The sequence below is a fragment of the Sander lucioperca genome, chromosome 16, assembly GCF_008315115.2.
Source record: "Sander lucioperca isolate FBNREF2018 chromosome 16, SLUC_FBN_1.2, whole genome shotgun sequence".
Classification (NCBI taxonomy): domain Eukaryota; kingdom Metazoa; phylum Chordata; class Actinopteri; order Perciformes; family Percidae; genus Sander; species Sander lucioperca.
Genome location: NC_050188.1, coordinates 21,275,116 through 21,294,056, shown reverse-complemented (window position 1 = coordinate 21,294,056; position 18,941 = coordinate 21,275,116). Strand labels below are relative to the sequence as shown.

General features: G+C 39.4%; 1 protein-coding gene across 1 annotated transcript in view; it reads left to right on the top strand.

Annotated features, from left to right (window-relative positions):
• Window positions 1–7,396: 7,396 nt before the first annotated feature.
• The window catches only part of calcr (calcitonin receptor), a 64,980-nt gene continuing 53,435 nt past the window's right edge, over window positions 7,397–18,941 (top strand). The window contains exon 1 of the mRNA XM_031323236.2: window positions 7,397–7,734. The gene's annotated coding sequence lies outside the window, so the exon portion shown is untranslated. The remainder of the gene's footprint in view (window positions 7,735–18,941) is intronic.

The following is an 18,941-nucleotide window of genomic DNA, read 5'->3' as shown; positions in this document are numbered from 1 at the left end:
TAACAACAACAACAATAACAACAACCCAAAAAAGCAACGTTTACAATTCTATTTTGGGGTACAAGTATGTGTAAATATCCTCAATTTATTTGTAAAAACAACAAAAACATTTTTGTATAATATCAGTCTGATAATAAATTAGCTATAGTTTTCTGACTACTTCACAGTAATTAAACTAGTAAACTGCACATACAACAGATTTCGCAGCCACCTGTAGTCAATATGTTTCAGAATATTGGAGCAACCCACGCCATGAAGCTCAGGTGTTGAGTCAGCAGCATTTATTCTACTACAATCTGTTTCTGTGGGCGGATGTGGTTTGCTGAATTGAACACTGCCTTCAGAGTGCTCTCACAAACCACCGGGTGGAGATCCAGCTACATGGTTTACAAGTTTCCTCTCTCTTTTTTGGCACAGAACCAACTCATCTTGTGTTTTTAATCTAAGAAATCTGACATTTTTAAGATGGGCAAGCAGCGATTGAATATTTTAAAGACAGTTCCTCAAGGAAAACGAAATCCTAAGTAGTATAGTATAGTATTGCTTTTGCTTTAGACAAATCAATCTTGTCCATTGCATGTCCCCAAGGCCAGAAACAGGAAATCCATTTCTGCTATTTGTGATATTATCAGCAAAGAAAACAGCCCTGTCTATAGATTGATGGCTAACTTTGTTGTTGCTCATGAAAACTCCTTAGATTATAAAATAGAATGTGAGCACTATACATGCTGGTGCTGAATAGAAACAAACTTCATTAGATGTAAATATGCCTTTCTATGTTTTATGAGTCCTTCACAATTTCTAAAAAAAATCTTAATTTAAAGCTGCATTAAATCACAGCATTATAAGTGTGTAGTATGGCTGAACTTGCTGACATAAATTGAACTCTGGCAACAGGGGTAACACACTGCATGCACATTTTTAGAGTTTGGTCTTTTTAAACTGTAGACCAAACATGTCATGCTCCGACATGGCATCAGAGTTTCCCCAAAATCCATCACCCTCTGTCAGGTCTGCCGCAGCCCTTCCCCTTACACACCTGATGCATCTGGTGTTGTGAATCTAGGCTGTTCTTCACTGTCCATCTGGCCGCCAAATACACGTAGCTGTTATTTAATTAAACAAGTCAGACAACTCCATACTTCTGCTTCTGAGATGTTTTGGAAGCCTTCACAGATTGTCTATTGATTCCCAGATTAATGCCAACAGAAAGAGATTAATCTTGTTGTTGCCTGTGCACGTGCAAGTTGTAGAGGCTCACTAATAGTCATTACACCACCTTCCCGCTTCTAAAGTCCTAATGTAATTTCACCCTGCCTTGGCTACGGTAATGGGGCAGTAATTGATTTTTGAGGTGAATACCGATTTCTACAGTTGCCTATGACAGATTTTAGTTAATAGAGGGGTTTTAACCTATTATATAGGAGTTCAACATTTTGTTTTAACAAAATATTGACCACACCCTACCCTCTGTCCACAGGTCTTTACTGCAACAACCATACTGTGCTTTTGTTATTTGACAATACGATCTATTTCGCAGCAGATGACTCATAGCTGTAAATAAATGTACTGATTCACCCTCCTGCAAATGTGCCAGAATCCCTTTCCATCAAAGTTAGCAGGATTAAAAGTGATTTGAGCAGAATGAACAAATACAGATGCCTATTTTTCCCTAGGCCAGATGATGATTTCTTTTTCTTTTTCTTCAGACATACTTGAAAAGCACTGAAATAAAATAAATAAAACATAAAGATATCAATCTGAGCTGGAGCTTCTTCCTCTACTTCTTCTTCGCCTGTATGCTTCAATTACCAGCTTCACAGAGGTTAAAGACTTTATATCAAGCTCCCCGTTCAGCAGTTCTCTGAAGGCTCTGCCCTGTGACACATTGGCACAATTGAATTTGCAGCTTAATAATAGGTTTTTAATATATATTAGATTTAGAAAAGCTGACCCACCATATGCTGCCCATGAGAGGGTTGAGCAGGAGGGGTGAACATTCCCTGAATGAGCACGTTGTATTCAAATCTGTATTTTGCAATACCTGCTGCAAACTAAACTGGATATATATTGTGGTAACTGATCAAGGATATGCGCAGACACTTACTTTACTTACTTACTTTTTCATACAGGTGTATGAGAATAATATTAACCAACTAATCACACTAACTTGACACTAGACACTAACTTGGGTATGTTCTAAAAGGTACAGTGTTACCAGTATGTCACATCAATCAATCTATCATCCGTATCTATACTAAAAACACCTAAAGAAAAGGATATTAAACAATATAATCCACACACAAGACACACAACCTGGCAACAAAGTATCAGTTAACCTATAGCTCTCTTAAACCTGTGCTACTTGTGTGCAGCAGAAATACATTTTAAACACAACACTGACACCTCATAAAGTTGAAATGGCAAACTTGTTGGCAAACAGTTGCTCAGTTACACATCAAGCAGGTACAGAGCAACATTATCATTCATGGCCATCTGGCCATCAGTTGAATGTACAATATTCACACTTCTCCTAGGTCTGTTTAGTTCTCCATGAGGAAATATAATGGCGCTATAGTGGCTACATGCTCCACAATGTTCACCAGCTAGTTGCTAACTTTGTCTGTCTGCTGTTTGGTGCTGAGCAGTAGTGTACAGTGGCTTAAAGATTGCTGAAAACAGCTGCCTTTCATGGCTGGAAATGGAGTTTAAAGCAGTGAAAGTGAACCAAATCAGTCATTTGTCACATTGTTAATATAAAAATATGGATTATAGCAACTTTCATTTTTTAAGAAATTACCCTGAAATAGAATGCATGAATGTGGCTTCAATAACATTGTACAGCTCAATCTTTCCTGAAGCTGAGCAGCAGAGAGAGACTAAAGGGGTAATGTAATTTAGAGAAAAATCCTGGAGCTACTCCATTGAAACTGAAGAAGCCAGCAACCATGGTGATTTTACTGGGATATGGGCACATTTCCTGATTCACTGCCACATTAAAAGCCGACATTTATGAATGAAATGTCACAGACAAACAAACCCAGTGAACCCACAGTCAGTCAAGAATTAAACTCCGAAAAGCGTCACCTGATGACATTACCCATTCATTCATCATCCGATAAAAGAGTGTTTGTGCAAAATCAATGGAAATTCACAATGTTCTCTCTTTTATTAAGCATAATTAGCAGAAGCGCACCACTGTCTTTAACCTTCAACACTAACAATCATTCCAGCCTCATTCGTTAGTAAGTTCTCCAAGATTAAAAAGTAATCATAATCACATTCCTTCATGCCAGAATGTGATGCAGACGTTTAACGTCCTATTAAAGCTGTAGTGTGTAGTTTCTGTCGCCCCCATGAAGAATTCTAAGTTATGACATCTGTCACTACCCGATGTGAGTCGAGTGCAGATGTGAGTTGCGCATGCGTCACTTTGCGACAAGAACCTGCTAACGAGAGACTTCTGTAATGTCAATACAATAAAAATGGACCTGCAAAACGAAGTTTGTTCACTGTTGGCTATAAGTTAGCAGTCAAACACAACAAAGGCTGTCACTTGAATGGCGTTTTGAGCTAACGTTAGCAATCAAACGATAATAGATAACTAAAACGTTTTTGAAATGATTTCCATCTTCTGTTATTGTTTGTAATGAGAAAAGTTTATTATTTTATGGATTTCACAAATTTCAGTATGACACGTTATGCCGTAAACCGTTTAAATCTGAGCATGCGCAACTCACATCTGCACTTGACTCACATCGGGTAGTGACAGCATCCATATGACACAAGCCTTCCTTAATCGTGCTTGCGCCCCAACCCCAACCCCCACCCCTCCTCCACACAGTTGCTAGGAGGACACGGAGGATTAAAAAAACATGATGGACTCTTTAAAAGAGGTAATTATCTTTACTCAAGTTTCTGCGAGAAAGTAGCCGGATGACACAACAAACGAAACATACAAATTGTCATTGACAACCAAAAAATGGATTCTTTTTCCCTGTCCAGAAATCAGTAATAATAGAAAGTCACGTTCTTCATTATATAGCATGATTTAGGGTCAATCTAATTGACTTATGTGCAGACATGCATGTACAACGTATAGTTGACAAGGGCAATGTTGTTTTTAGCTTGGGAAGATGACTAACATTTCTAAGTAGATTGTGTTTGTCCACTCCTCTCCTCCCAGGTGCATGTTCTGCTGGTTTGAAGACAGCACTGCTTGTCTGAAGATCTCCTAGCTTTAGAGATGACAGCCTCATCATGTCTTCCACTGTTATAATGTGTTATAAGTATGCAGCAACATGTACTGACTTGTCTGTGTGTGTGTGTGTGTGTGTGTGTGTGTGTGTGTGTGTGTGTGTGTGTGTGTGTGTGTGTGTGTGTGTGTGTGTGTGAGAGAGAGAGAGAGAAATGTGTGTTAAATTTGTGTTGCCACGAACTGGAGACACACAGCTGATTGTGTTGTAATTGAGTGTAAAGATAAGTTTGTGCAACTAAAAGACAACAATTAGGAGCCCTTCCTGTTTTTAAAGTACTCCCAAGGGTGTTGGTTCCCAAAGATGTGTTCTGTTTTATACACCACCAAGTCTAACTACCAGGCATCAAATTACTAGGCCTCTAATAGGCCTCACCTGCTAGGTGAGTGCTTTATGCTCTCAGTGATCTTGCCTTTTTATTTGCATCATCATACAACACACCTTTTTTTTTTTAAAAAACAAATCAACAATCGCCCCACTTCAAGACTAAATAGATAGTCTATCTCAAATATGCAGAAAAACCTGTAATGGTATACATACAATACAACTCATCAGTTGTCCAGTGGAAGTCTTAGTCTAAAGCTTTGTTAAATGAATAAAGAGCATGGGTGTTCAATTCACATGCTGATATGAGTTAACATAAACAGCAGTAATGAGATAAACCATGATGAGTTTGAGGTCACAATCCCCAGTTATCAATCATTGTCACAAGATTTAAGAAATCTAAGAAATGGGTAACAAATCCTGTGTTGCCTGAATTATGGTCACATATGGACCCACTGCTAATTATAATGCCTCTATAAGGTCTGAGTCATTTAAAAAATGCAGATATTTAACATCTTGTTTAGGGTTGCTGTTTAGTTGAAGTAAAGCTTTAAAGTTTACCTCTACTCAAAAATCATTTTTGCTTACTGGTCCTTTACTTGGATATTTGAGCTTCACTGTACATTTTGACACTAGAAGGCTGTTATCACATCCATCTGCTGGAGAAGTTCCTCAGTGCTCATGTTAAAGGTGCCCTGTCTGTGGAGTTTTCTTTTAAACAAAAGTTGTGTTTACATTTAGTGTTACTCACCAAAACATCATCACCATCATTATGTGTATCCTTGAGGTCTAAGAAACGTGTCTAGTGCATTTTTCTTCCTCATAAAACATTTGAACAGTTGAGTATTTTAAAGCCAGCATTGCTAACATCCACATTTACAAGCTTGCAGTCTTCTTCTTTTATGTCATTGTTGGAACATCGCGGCATATCTTGGCGTATTACCGCCACCTGGTGATCAGTGGAATAGAGTGTGGTAGGACAAATCTGCAAACACGTTTCATTTGCTGGGGCAGTTACGTCTAGCCCCCCTCACATTCAGACAGATTTCCAGGCGGCCAGAACCTGGACGGGCCAATCACAACATTCACATGGGGCTGGTTTAAGACGATGACTGACAGAGTAGTATCATGATTACCGAACGTAGATACCGACGAAACTAACATCGGTCTGTAGCCGTTATGAGCGGTGACAGTTGACTGCCCGGTAATCCAAGTGCGTCTAACTGCCTCCAGTTACATGGACGAGCGTGAGGTGGTGGAGCTCCTCCTCGCCTTATCTGTGTGTGTGTGTGTGTGTGTGTGTGTGTGTGTGTGTGTGTGTGTGTGTGTGTGTGTGTGTGTGTGTGTGTGTGTGTGTGTGCGCACAACACACCAGGCTCACAAAACTCAGATCAAACTGTCAAACTAGGCGGTTCTGATCAAATATGAATCATGATTCTGTTACTGTATTGCAAATTTCTTGCCTAAAATGTTTTCAGAAACACATTTTAATGTACTGTAAGCTGTAATTTGAAAATGTTTTAGACCATGCAGCCATTTTTTATCCTGCTTCAACATCTGGTTGGTTGTAGGTCTATTCAATTGCACCTGGAAGCATTTAGGGCCGATGATAACGCCACTTGGAAATTGAAAATGAACTGTGAGCTTCCAGACTAATGGCAGGCTGGGTTTGACTATTTGTTTAAAACTCCACAGGGAACCTTTAAATATAATACAAGCATGGTTTTGTGCCATCACAACTGGAAGCCAGTCGGGATGGTCCATGCAACACAAAGACATGGTTTGTGGAAAATGGACTTTTCAGTGAAGTGCGAGACATCTTGTGTCCAGCAGTTACAATTCTAAAACGGAAAACATTCACATAGTTGTTGATTTGCTTTGTTTTTCAATTACATTTTACAATAAAATACTACAATGTAATGAAATAATAATAATTTACTTTTTAGTGGGAAATAAACCTGTATCAGACACAAGTTAAAATTCCAAGTATGTTATTTTATGTCTTAAAACATGTTTTAAGGGGGTCTTTAAGGTTATCTGCAGAGAGACAGCAAGTATCAACTGATACAATCTGATAGTGTGACAGTTAGACATTAAAGTGGGAAGGAGGGATTTAATTCAATTCAATTCAATTGTATTTATAGTGTCAAATCATAACAGTAGTTATCTCAGGACACTTTACAGAAAGAGTAGGTCTAAACTCCCCTCTATAATTTACAGAGACCCAACAATTCCCCCCAAGAGCATGCATTTGGTTAGACAGCGGCGAGGAAAAACTTCCTTTTAACAGGCATAAACGCAGACCCTGGCTCTTGGTGGGCAGCCATCTGACGCAACTGCTGTTATACCGATTTAACATGGTCATTAGATAATCAGTTTGATAACAAAACAATGTAAGCTATTATGTGATTTGTAACACGTCCTTTGACCATTAGTTATACTGTTTATATTAGTGATTACAAGATATGTAGGCTGTAAAATAAAATAAATATATATATGGTAACCCCCAGAGTACAAAAAGGTCACTTTGGTCACTGTTGACTTTTCACAAACAAACTGAGAAACTGAGTTCAATCAAATTACAATTTTTGAAAAAATTGTCATGATTGTGTTTTTAATAGTGTCCATACTGAGCGCGCACGCGCACGCACGCACACACACACACACACACACACACACACACACACACACACACACACACAGACACAGACACAGACACACACACACACACACACACACACACACACACACACAGATAAGGCGAGGAGGAGCTCCACCACCTCACGCTCGTCCACGTAACTGGAGGCAGTTAGACGCACTTGGATTACCGGGCAGTCAACTGTCACCGCTCATAACGGCTACAGACCGGCGCCCTGCCCAACACTCCTCTACCGCGCGCACCGCCGGTCATTAATTAATCTCATAAAAAGGCAGACACGTGGGCAAAGCCGCGGCTGTAGCAGCATTTGATCGATTTTTATTATGGGTTTTATCTCCGTGGATGCACAAAATAAAGTTTTTTTCTTATTGACGCTGCGTTTAATAGGAGCGCAAAAGCTGCGAGTCAGTCTCTGAGAAAGGACAACCCCGGGCTTCTCTGGACCTCCTCAGCATCCGTTTCTTTTACCGGGGCTGCTGTTGAAAATCTGTTGAAGTAAGTCTGAGGTCTTTTTAACTTCTTAAAGTTATTACTGGTATAAAGATTAGTCAGCTAAGGGGACCATATTTTCAGTTTGTCTGTCAGTCAGCTTAAATCCCAATTTGCCTCATTTTGTGTCACATTTTTTAGCACTGATGAAGTGGAATCCGCTCCTCTTTGCGTGGGCTGACTATTGACGCAATGTGAATTGGATTTTCATTTTTCTTGTGTTCATGCTGTAAGATTAATATTATTTAAAGCAAGGGAGAACATGCAGGATGTGACTCATGCTGTACAGTTGTCTATGAACCTCTATTTAAAATCAAGCAAAGGCTGAGAAGACTCCGTAGATTTAGAATTGTAAAAGGTGCAAGCATTATACACACAGCTAATTTTATTCAGTGGTTTTGGGCTTCTGCTAAAGGAATTCTGGGCAATGCAGTGACCCACAGGGTATTTAAAATACATGAATGCTCAGGAATAGATACCATAAACACCATTGTGCAGATTTGATACTTCTTGGTGAATCAATGCAAATGTATAGAGGTATTTTCAATGGTGAAGTACAAACTGTGCATGTAAGGCAGCTTGGATTCTTGTGTGCTCCTCTTTGCAACCAAAGAGATATGAAGCTTATGCTACAGATGAATCCTATACGTCATATAGCCTACACATCCACACACGACTTACACACACTACACACACACACACACACACACACACACATATATGATTGCAATGTATCCACACAGGCTCCTGCTTCTCTTCAGATAAATTAACAGAACAAAAATGGAGAGGCATCTGTTATGTTCCCAGCAATACATATAATTTTACAAACTAATAAATACATAGACACACACACACACACACACACACACACACACACACACACACACACACACACACACACACACACACACACAAACGAGCAATCACGCAGCACGCAATGCACAAAGGTAGACATGATACACAGATTAAAGGTCAATGCATGCAACCTTTCTACACTCGCTATATTAATCATAGGTAAAGGACACAGTGTCTGTGTAGAGGATAAGGCTAAAGCTACTTTTTGCTTTGCTCTCAGAAAGAACTGTTATTTTTCACTGGCCAAATCCACCCAGGACTTCTTCTCCTCTCTGTGAGCATTTTTGACACTGCTTTAAACCACCCTCATGCATTAGCCCTCATATTGATTATATTAGCAAACTCGTGGAAAGGGGAAATAAGCATTCCTTCATGGACCCACCGGCCCACAGCCCGGAAACAAAATAAGCCAAAATCATAGCTGAATGCTGCGTTCAGTCTACAGTTGTGGCAGAAACAGAGCGTCTGCTTTCTAGCTGAAGTGCGTGCCTTGAAGATGTCTGCGGCTAAATTGGGATTCTTCTTTTGGGGATTCCTTTGAGTTTACGTAACCGTGTTTAGAGTAATGGCATGTGTCATCTGGGAGTTTATTAGAGCCAATGGTGAGTGAAGGTGACATGACTGTGAGGAAGGATAGCTACTCAGCACATACAGATATACACGTGCTGTGCAATACAGACGAAGACAAGAATAGCAACAGACACAGTGAGGCAGACAAAGAAAGAGAGAGATAGAAACAGCACGGAATGAGAAAAACAGCAATGAAGAGATACGTGCAGACAGAGCCCCGCAGTGAGTTGGGCTGGGTTGGCATCGTGTCAGGCTGCTTTCTGAGTCTCAGAAATAAGTTTGTCATTCATCATCCCACATGCTGTCTGTTGGTCTGGTCAGAGGCAGGTGAGCGGGCAAGCCAACAAGCGGCAAATTTGCTTCACGTTTGAAGGGACAGGAGCGAGAGGTCTGAAAGGTCTGCATAAAAAGATGAAAAAGGAAAGACAGGCTTTTAGAGGGACATTGTGCCTCCAATAATAATAAAAAAGAGTGTTATATATCAAATATCTTCAAATGTTTGAGGGACAGCTTTTGAAGCTTTGCGCCCAAATGAAAGAAGATGGATGAATGGGGAAGATGCAAACTTATGCAGCATCATTGTGCTTTTGTGTGTTATTGGAGGTTTTGGACAATGCTCCTGTAATTGCATGGCGCTTCCGCTGAAACCAATTGCCATGGGAAAAACACTGCACGCATGCAAATACATGGCCGGCACAGCTTCTGTCTCCCTCCCTGTCACACGCACACACGCACACACACATACACACACACACACACACACACACACACACACACACACACACACACACACACACACACACACACACACACACACACACACATACACAATGTGTCATGCAATTGATACCCATCACTCAGGGAAGGTCAGCAGCCTATCCACTGCTTGTTCTTATTCCTCAATATTAATCAAGCTAATGCTCCATGTTTTATTCATAGCTACATGCAATGACCCAAAATGTCACTCTTTGTCTCAGCCTGGGCATTGTAATCGCTGTGTTCATGAACAAGATGCTCAATTTACTCCTTAGGACTAACTGATACTTGTCCTGCTCCATAACGCTCCCTTGGCAAATCAGAGGAAACAAGACTCATGTGAAAAATGAACCTAGGGGTTAATAACACAAGTTTGACCGTTCGCTGGGATTTGTTTTCATGCTAATCGAATGTGATCAGTTTTATCGCAAACCGCTAATTAACTTGTAATGCTAGTGTACAGACAGGTTATTAAAAAGATAGTTTATAAAGACAGTACCTTTCACGTATACAGTCACGACCAGTGGAACAACTTTTAATAAACAGATATAATTCATGCATTTCCATGTAATTACATTTCACAAACGTAATTCCTATCGACCCATTGGGAAACCACGGACCTTGGGAGATTTCAAGTGACAGTTCAGCTCACGTTGCAATGCGTTCGTGGTTCGACTGGTTGTGACTGTTTTCCCAAGATGGTGCCCGCCTGTATACGTGAACGGTACTGTCTTTCAAAACTATCTTTTTAATAAACTGTCTGTACACTTACAAAGTTCTCAATGCTTCGGTTTACATGTAGGGACCCTCATTATGCTACCGTTGAAGTGTGGTGCTATTTTGAGCCTTGTCAGTGGTATGGAAATAGCGATTTATTTTTACTTTAGCCGTGCCCCGACGACTAGCGTTATAAGGTAATTAGCGGTTTGCGATAAAACTGGTCACATTCGATTAGCATGAAAACAAATCCCAGAGAACGGTCGACTCGGTACGCATGTGTTATTAACCCCTAGGTTCATTTTGCGCCGGATTTGTCCTTTAACATGATTGTGGTCCAGAGTTGCCAATGTGGAAAAGCCCTCTCCTTCGACCCCAAGCTGTCTTAAGCTTGTCGAATGATTTGTACAAATTTGCTGTCACGCAATTACCGTAACTACTTACATTGGCTGTGTTGCAAACCTTGAAACAGAAGCTGGGATAAATGTTCGGAGAAACTGCATAATTTGGACTAACGCTGAAATGTCACACATTAGAGTTCCTATGCCAGCAAGCCATACATCAGGCTCAGACAGATCCAAGGGTGTGGTTTAGCCTTTTTCTTACATAATAAATTGGAAATTGTCAGAGCCAGAGGTCAGGCTTTACTTCTTCATTTCATGCTACAAAAGACAGCACAGAGGTGCACACCTGTGTCTGTGTAAAATGAAAAAGACATTTAAAGAGTAGCAAAAGACACTCAAGTTGACTTAGCTAAAACTATTGAGCAAGCCGGACTGGTTATAGGGTGCGATTAAAGTTAAGTGTTGCAATATGTGCAGCACAGCTGGAGCCATTCTGCACAACTTTGTCCATCTTTCATGTTCTGTTCTCTGTGAGTCAGATATGAACTTTATTCAAGCAAATGCTCTTGTTCATGATTTTCCATGAGGACAAGGGGATCTGCTGTTGTAAAATTGAATTTCACAGTCATCTGTTGCAGTTATCTCTGCCCCCGTGAAACTGTTTACCAAGTGCTGGTGGCTGGATGAACAAGTTTTAGAGTAATAGAAGCTTGCAACATTTGATTTGTGACTAAACTCACTTTAGACTCCAGGAAAGAGATGCACAAAAATGACTTTTCCATGTATTTTATCCAGCGATACATCTCCTGTAAATAGTGCTGCATCTACAGCACTTCATATAGTAGTATCAATAGGTGGTGCTAGAATAGAGTGAATGGCCAGTGCATGGCTTAGTAAACAGGTCTACACAACAGAGACAGCATGAGTAGTGTGTGTGTTTGACAAAGACAGATATACACACAGATACATTTCTGATAGTGTAACATTTTGATAAAAATGTTTTTGTGTCTACACTGACATGTGATATCTTCCCCTCCTCTAATACCTGGATTAAATTTGCACCGCTACTCAAGCTGCTACATAGCTGCACAGCTAATGGCAAAACGTGCGCCCTTACTTCCTTGATTGATCGAACGTTCCGTATCTGAAATCATGGGCATTTGTTTGTGGAGCTGAGGAACGTGCAGTCCCACATTTATTATTCCTATCGCGTTCATCTTACAAGTTTACCTTATGGTCATAGAAATCACATTATAGGTTTTGAAACAGAAAAAAGCAATTTGTCGAAAGGATACAAAAATTGCTAGGGTGATGTTAACTTAATGGACTGTTGCTGTTTTAAATGGTAAGGTAGCTCTTTTTCGAATAGCTGTAAGTCTTGGCGGAAGACTGATTGAAGCCTCCTTAAAGCTAATAAATTAGGCTTTTAATGCAAATTTAATTCTACAGAATAGTTTCTAAATTTTCACCAGGCTAAGAAAGATGTTAACCGTCTGAAATCTTCTTTTAACAAGTGATTCCTTGCAAACAAAAATGACCAATTACTCTGCTAAATGTTTCACGCTGATAGTGAACTCATTTGCTTTAAAATACTATTATTAAGCCTGTTAGAACAAGGGTGCATCGTGGCAACAGCCACATGCCATTGCAAGTTCATGGGGGTAAGATCATCAATATATATTTACATTGTAAAACAAAAACGATCTGATACAGCCTTTAAAAGGCTACTTTCCGTGGACTCATCTTTATCCTTCTGGATGACTTTGCCAGTAAATGGAACAAACATGTCTGTTTAAAGAATCCAATTAGCATGTTAAAGTCCATATGCTTTTATTTTCTGCTGTCAGCGCAACAAGAAATGACGTATACTTATCTAATTTTTTTCCTATTCATCTTGCTGGAATTTATGTTCATTCACAGCTGTTCTTCTTTGCTTTTATTGTCCTTTTCTTCAATATCTACTTCACATTCTATGTATGTGCTAGCATTTTTTGTTCACTTCCAACCTATCTCATTTCATCTTCATGGTGTCTACTGTCTCATTTCTTTGTTCTTTTTTATACCTTTTGCTTGTGTTTATAAAAAGCCAGACTGACACACCGGCCTGCCTTCTCTTATTTCATTTCATTTTCTCTGTCTATCTCTGTCTTCTCCTCTCTTCATCTCTGTCCTTCACTCTTAATTGCATTTTCAGTCACTCCTGTTATTTTGGCCATTTCTCTTTTCCTTACATCCTCACACTTTTGCTCTAAATCTTTTCACCTTCTCCCTCCCGTGTTTAGTTGGAAAACACGTCCTGGAGGGTTTTCCCTGCCAAAGTGTCAACCCGCGACCCGTTTCTGTCGCTTGGGGAGACATACAGTCACAGAGCGCACATCATTTTGGGTCACTGTGTGGAGTGATGGCTTGAAAATATCCATTTAAATAGTTAAAATATTTTTTATGCAGTGTTTCGAATCGGTCTGGTTGAAAGGTCGAGGTCTAAAAAAAAAGAGAATTAAACCTTTCATAATGTCCTTATTCTACATTAAGATAAGCCAGGGGTGGCCAACCAGTTAGGTATAAAGAGCCACAAAAAAAAACGCACCATAGCAAAAAGCCACACACACAGTTTTTTTTCTCACTTAGATTGACTCAGTGGGAAACCTGACAGTCTTTGTTATCCACAATCCTTTTCAGGTCTTGCTTGAACTTGGTTGTGGCCACTCAAAGCAACTCTTTCACTCATCTGTCACTAAAGGGGCTTTCAAACAATCGGATTCAGCAGTGAAAGGGTTAACGAGGAAGGTGATCTGTGGCCGCTGTTTTTCCTCAGGTTGCAGAATCTGTCCTCAAAACTCTGCTGCATTATTTTCCATTTTAAAATAATTGGCAAATGTATTGGCAGTATTGGCAGATGCATTCAAATGTGTTTTTTTGTTTACTTATCTGAAATACTGTATGTTTCAGAAAAGTTAAGTTTACCATGTACCAATGTCTACCAATGACACAGCCCCCAGCCACACAGTAAGAGCCTCACAGGAGCAGGCAAAGAGCCGCATACGGCTCAAGAGCCACAGGTTCGCCACCCCTGAGATAAGCCTTTGCTTCTCTGCTTTTCTGTCTGTGTTCACCTCAGATCGTCCTTGCTCTTTACCAGCAAGGTGTCCAGATTATCATTCCAGATATACATGTGCTTTTTTTTTTTATATAAACACTGACATTTAGAGTGACACAATGGAATATTTTTTGGTTCCGACTCTTCAGATTTGGCCTCTCACACAGTGCTGATGCATGTCTGCATACCTGCCTGCAATCTGTCAATACGATGGCATAGATAGTGATCTTTTTATTAATGAGAATTTGTGTTTTGCACCACATAGAAGATTTTACATGTGAAAGAAAACAAAAGATCATCAAGTTCTTTGCCACTTTCACATCTGTAGCTTAGCTTAGCTTGAAGACTGGAAACAGAGGAAACAGCTTACAGACATTTTACTTACTGTTTTAAAGCTAATTCTTGCCTGTTTTTTTTTTTTTTTACACTTCAGCATTTGTACAGATGAATTAACAAGATGATGAAGTAGATGATTCAGAAATCCTTTTGAGACCCATAGAAATATTCAGCAAGAGCATAAGCTACACGTCAGGCCCCTTTAGAAGACCCCTGCTGTTCAACATCCAAGCCTCACTCTCAGGGGGCTAAAAAGCAAGCCCAATGTGGTTGGCAGTAATTAATGTAGCTTACTTTTTCCCTCCAAGGGCAGATCTTGTGTGTGTGTGTGTGTGTGTGTGTGTGTGTGTGTGTGTGTGTGTGTGTGTGTGTGTGTGTGTGCTGTGAGACATTGGTAATTCTGACTTATTACAATATCCCTCGACTACAAGACCACTCATTGATTTCCTTTGCCGTTCGGCTCTTTTCCATCCTCATTTTGGCTCACGCTGCCAGCCTCTCTATGACTCACAGGGTCGGATGTAATACCAGGTGTAATCACCCCTATTACGGTTTCCGTGATTGATTGGTGGCACCCAGGGAAAGCCGTTACGCTGATTTTGAAGGTTCTGGCCTATGATTTTCTTCTCTTTCTAACACATTCACTTTCTTTTTTTTGGTCTCTGCATTAGACGATTTGCTTTCTGGAAATTTGGAGGTGCATTTTCAAGTTGGATGCGACCTTGACGCTGTAGAAAACCCTCCTAATGTTACTATTTATTTCCATGCCATTTGTCATCACACAAGTGACATTTGCGCAAACATACTCTCTGCATGTCTGTGAAACTTCAAATGCTGCTTCTATTTGTTTTCATTTTTTAAACCTTAGCAATGACACAATGACTCCTTGATCTACTATACTGGATTCTTCCTGAATGTTACACACAAAAAAACTTATGGATCTGACGTCCACAAACTCCAGAGCGAGGTATTGAAAACAAACTCTTGCTGTTTACCATGAAGGACCCTCCTTGAATGGCAAACATGCCCTTTGATGTTGCAGTAACAGTGAGTCAGAGCAGTAGAGAGGTCCGGGTGGACTCTTTCTGAGGGTCTGAGAGGGATTCAGGGGCTTCAGAATGAGGCTTCAGAGGCTTGTTTTGCAAAGAGAGAATGATTTGCAGCATAACCACTCTGTTCCTTAAAAGCTCTCTGTTCACACATATTAAGCCTACTACACACAGAGCCGATAATTGGCTGTCGGACAGTCTGGCGAGGTCAGTGACTCGAGTATGTTCGGTGTGTTCTGTGCCGTTGTCCGTCCGAGGGGCCGTCAGCCTTCATTTTGGCTGATTTGACATGTATAATCGGCGGGGTGGGCACTGCCGGCAGTCGGACTCAAATTACCCATCTGATTGGTAGAGTGCTAACCCGGAAACGGGGAGCGGAATGAGCGTGACTAGAGTCTCTCAAAATCTGACGAAAATCTTTTAAACTGACCTTTGTCGATTTGAAACGAAGACAGATTCAGCAACTGTATGGCCTATTTCTCACTTAAAATGTTTTCAGAAACACGTTTCGGTGAACTATTTTAGTAAAATATGAGATCGTTTTCTGAACAAGCCGCCATGACAGTCTGTCTTTGAATTTCCGGAGAAACCAGACCCACGTGACGTGTTCGTCCAATCAGCTGCCGGTTTTCATTTTTGGGCGACAATACAGATTAGAGCTGCCTGCTGTTATGGAGACGTATTACGTCTCGTCGCTTTGATGTGTTCTGAGGCACTTTTTTGAACAACTCGGGGAGACTGATAAGTCCAACTGCCTTTTCTGCCGAGGGTCGGCCGTCTGGTCTGTGTGTCTGGGCCTTTACTTTACTCTTTTTCTAATTTATCACTGGCTTCTTATCTTTTCCTATTTCCTATTCCTCAATTCTCAATCGTCGCTCCTAATGTTAATTGAATGTTTATTGTATTATTGTTGTTTTTTACACTCTGGTCACAAGATTTAAGCTACTATAGTTTTCCTGCTGCCTACCTTGCATACTCAGCACCTGTCTCGCTCTCTCTCTCTCTCTCTCTCTCTCTCTCTCTCTCTCTGTCTGTTTACAGCTTGTAGCACCCATACACAGCCCATTCCCCAACCCAACAGAGCGTACTAGGAACACTGTGCCCAGAAGGGAATTGTAGTTAATGCCTTTCGGCTTAAGTCCAGCAACAAAATAGTTTTTTTAATTGCTTTCCCATAGCCCTCAGCTGCAGTGCGCTGCCTCTCCAATTGCCTATTGATGCAAGTGAGTTAACGATGTAGGACAAAAGGCAGTATCCTAATGGGGTCTGCATTGCATGCAGATATCCATCTTTGCAAACAAGTTTGTTCTGATCTTTAGTACATATCAATCTTAACATATCTGTTATTCTATTCTTGTCAGTAAATATCATCCCTTACACTGATTGTATCTATTTTACCTTGAAAGGAACATTTAAACTTTTAACATTTTAAGAGGAAAAGAAAACCCAAAATGCAAAAATATGCAGCCTCCAGTTCGATAAAGGATGGTGTGGCTTGTGTTGATGCCAGCTGCCTTAATTTCTTAATTTCTCTTAATTTATTTCTGCTCGATCAGCTCAGTGCCTTATAGAAGATTTACATTCTTTTGAAAAACCCATTTGATGTGGAAAAAATAGCAAAGGTGGAGAGGGGGTGGCCTCTTTAGAAAGGGTTCTCCCTCACAAGGATAATTGAGAGCATACTGTGGAAGAATGTTTTGCTGGAGTTGAAAGAGCAAGGCTATCTTTAAGATGTAAATTATGATCTGCAGATGGAAAGGGGGGATGAAGAGTGGCATACAGTAAGTCACCTAGATGACAGCACAGGCCTCGGCTCAGCCCATCTGTCACTGTCTTTTCTTCTCTCTCTGTACTGGCTCTAAAGAACTTGAGGGGGATGTTTTCCTGTTCATGCAAATTCAAAATTGTTTTAAATTTCAAACAATAGTTGAGAAATCAGACCTCATTCTTGAGAAAGATATCTTTGACTAATTGGAACAACATTAAAATTAAAAATAACAACTAAGTATTGAGTTTTATTAAACATTCAGCTATATTACACTATACACATGTTTACCATGTCAGTATTGTAACTTCTCTCATAGCGCTTTAATGGTATTTCTTCACAGTCCCTTATGTATGTTTTAGATGTTTTATAAAAAGAGTACTAACACAGTCTCGACACTTCTCTACTACATTTTGACTCCGTGGTTGTGATGTACATATTCAGCTTTATTAAGATTTATTCATGTGCTTTTCTTTGCCTGTCTGAAATCCCTGCTGTTAGAGTTTTAGAAAGATTTATAAATGTCTGCTCTTGGTTTAGTGAACCATGATACATCTGTTATGACATAAACATGTTAAAAGCAGGCCAATGGGTGCAGCTTAAATTACAGACTGAAGAGATTTATAACCTGTTGATAAGTTAATATAATTCATATAGGTAATTATACATTGGTTATGAACAGAGCAGTTACATTTCTTTTTTTTATTATTATTATTTTTGCAGTTTAATTGGCAATTTATAACTTTTTAAAACAATAACAACAATTGTTAAACTAATTATATAATAATTATAATGAATAATAAATACATAACAAATCAATTATAACTTAAATAAATAATACATAATTACAAGTCAGGCATGTACAATTTAGTAGACAGTAAATTCTGCAAGCTAAATTTCTGATATGATATAATTATTCAAATAATAATAAGTTATTATAATAACAATAATTACGACAATTATTATTCACAAATGTAAACTTCTTGAGCCATTTTGATGCTCATAGTTTGTGTCATGAAATATATATTCTAATTAAAATATGTATAATGCATTTGAATGTACTTTGCAACACAGACTGTAATTTTACAAAGATTTTATGTTTTACAGCATATTGCATCTTCCATTAATGAACATTTGAGAAAAAAATGTCCTCAATCTGTTGAAAGACTGGAGGCAGTCGTCTTTAACATATTATTTCCTAAATTGAAAAGTAGTTAATGTCAAGCATCTTTGTTTGTAATTAACAAGTGTATAATATGTTCTAAATCAATATTTACACATAACACTAATTAAGCATGAGTTTCATACATATCTGCCAAATAAAAAAGGATTTAATGCGTTAAAAAGAATTTGTACTTCAAGAAAAAGAACTACAGATATATATTTATAAAGAATTGAAAGAATTCACATGTGGCATGTTGTCACTGATTTACTGTAATTACTAAATTAATGATTAGGTAGTTATTCAGTGAAATGTCTGTACACAGGGCAGTGTGGTGGTTAAAACACTTTGTAGGAGCATGTCTTCATGCTGAAACTTAATTTTGATGTTTCTAATGGATGAGGCTGACTGTGACGATGACGGTGCAGAACATCAGGCGTAACAGTGCATCTATCCACTGATTAGTTAATAGTGGGGCAATTTGCACAATGTGTACTTACTTTGCTAGCCAGACTCTTCCTGGCTCTAAATGGTTGCTATGAGCATGGCACAGATAATGATA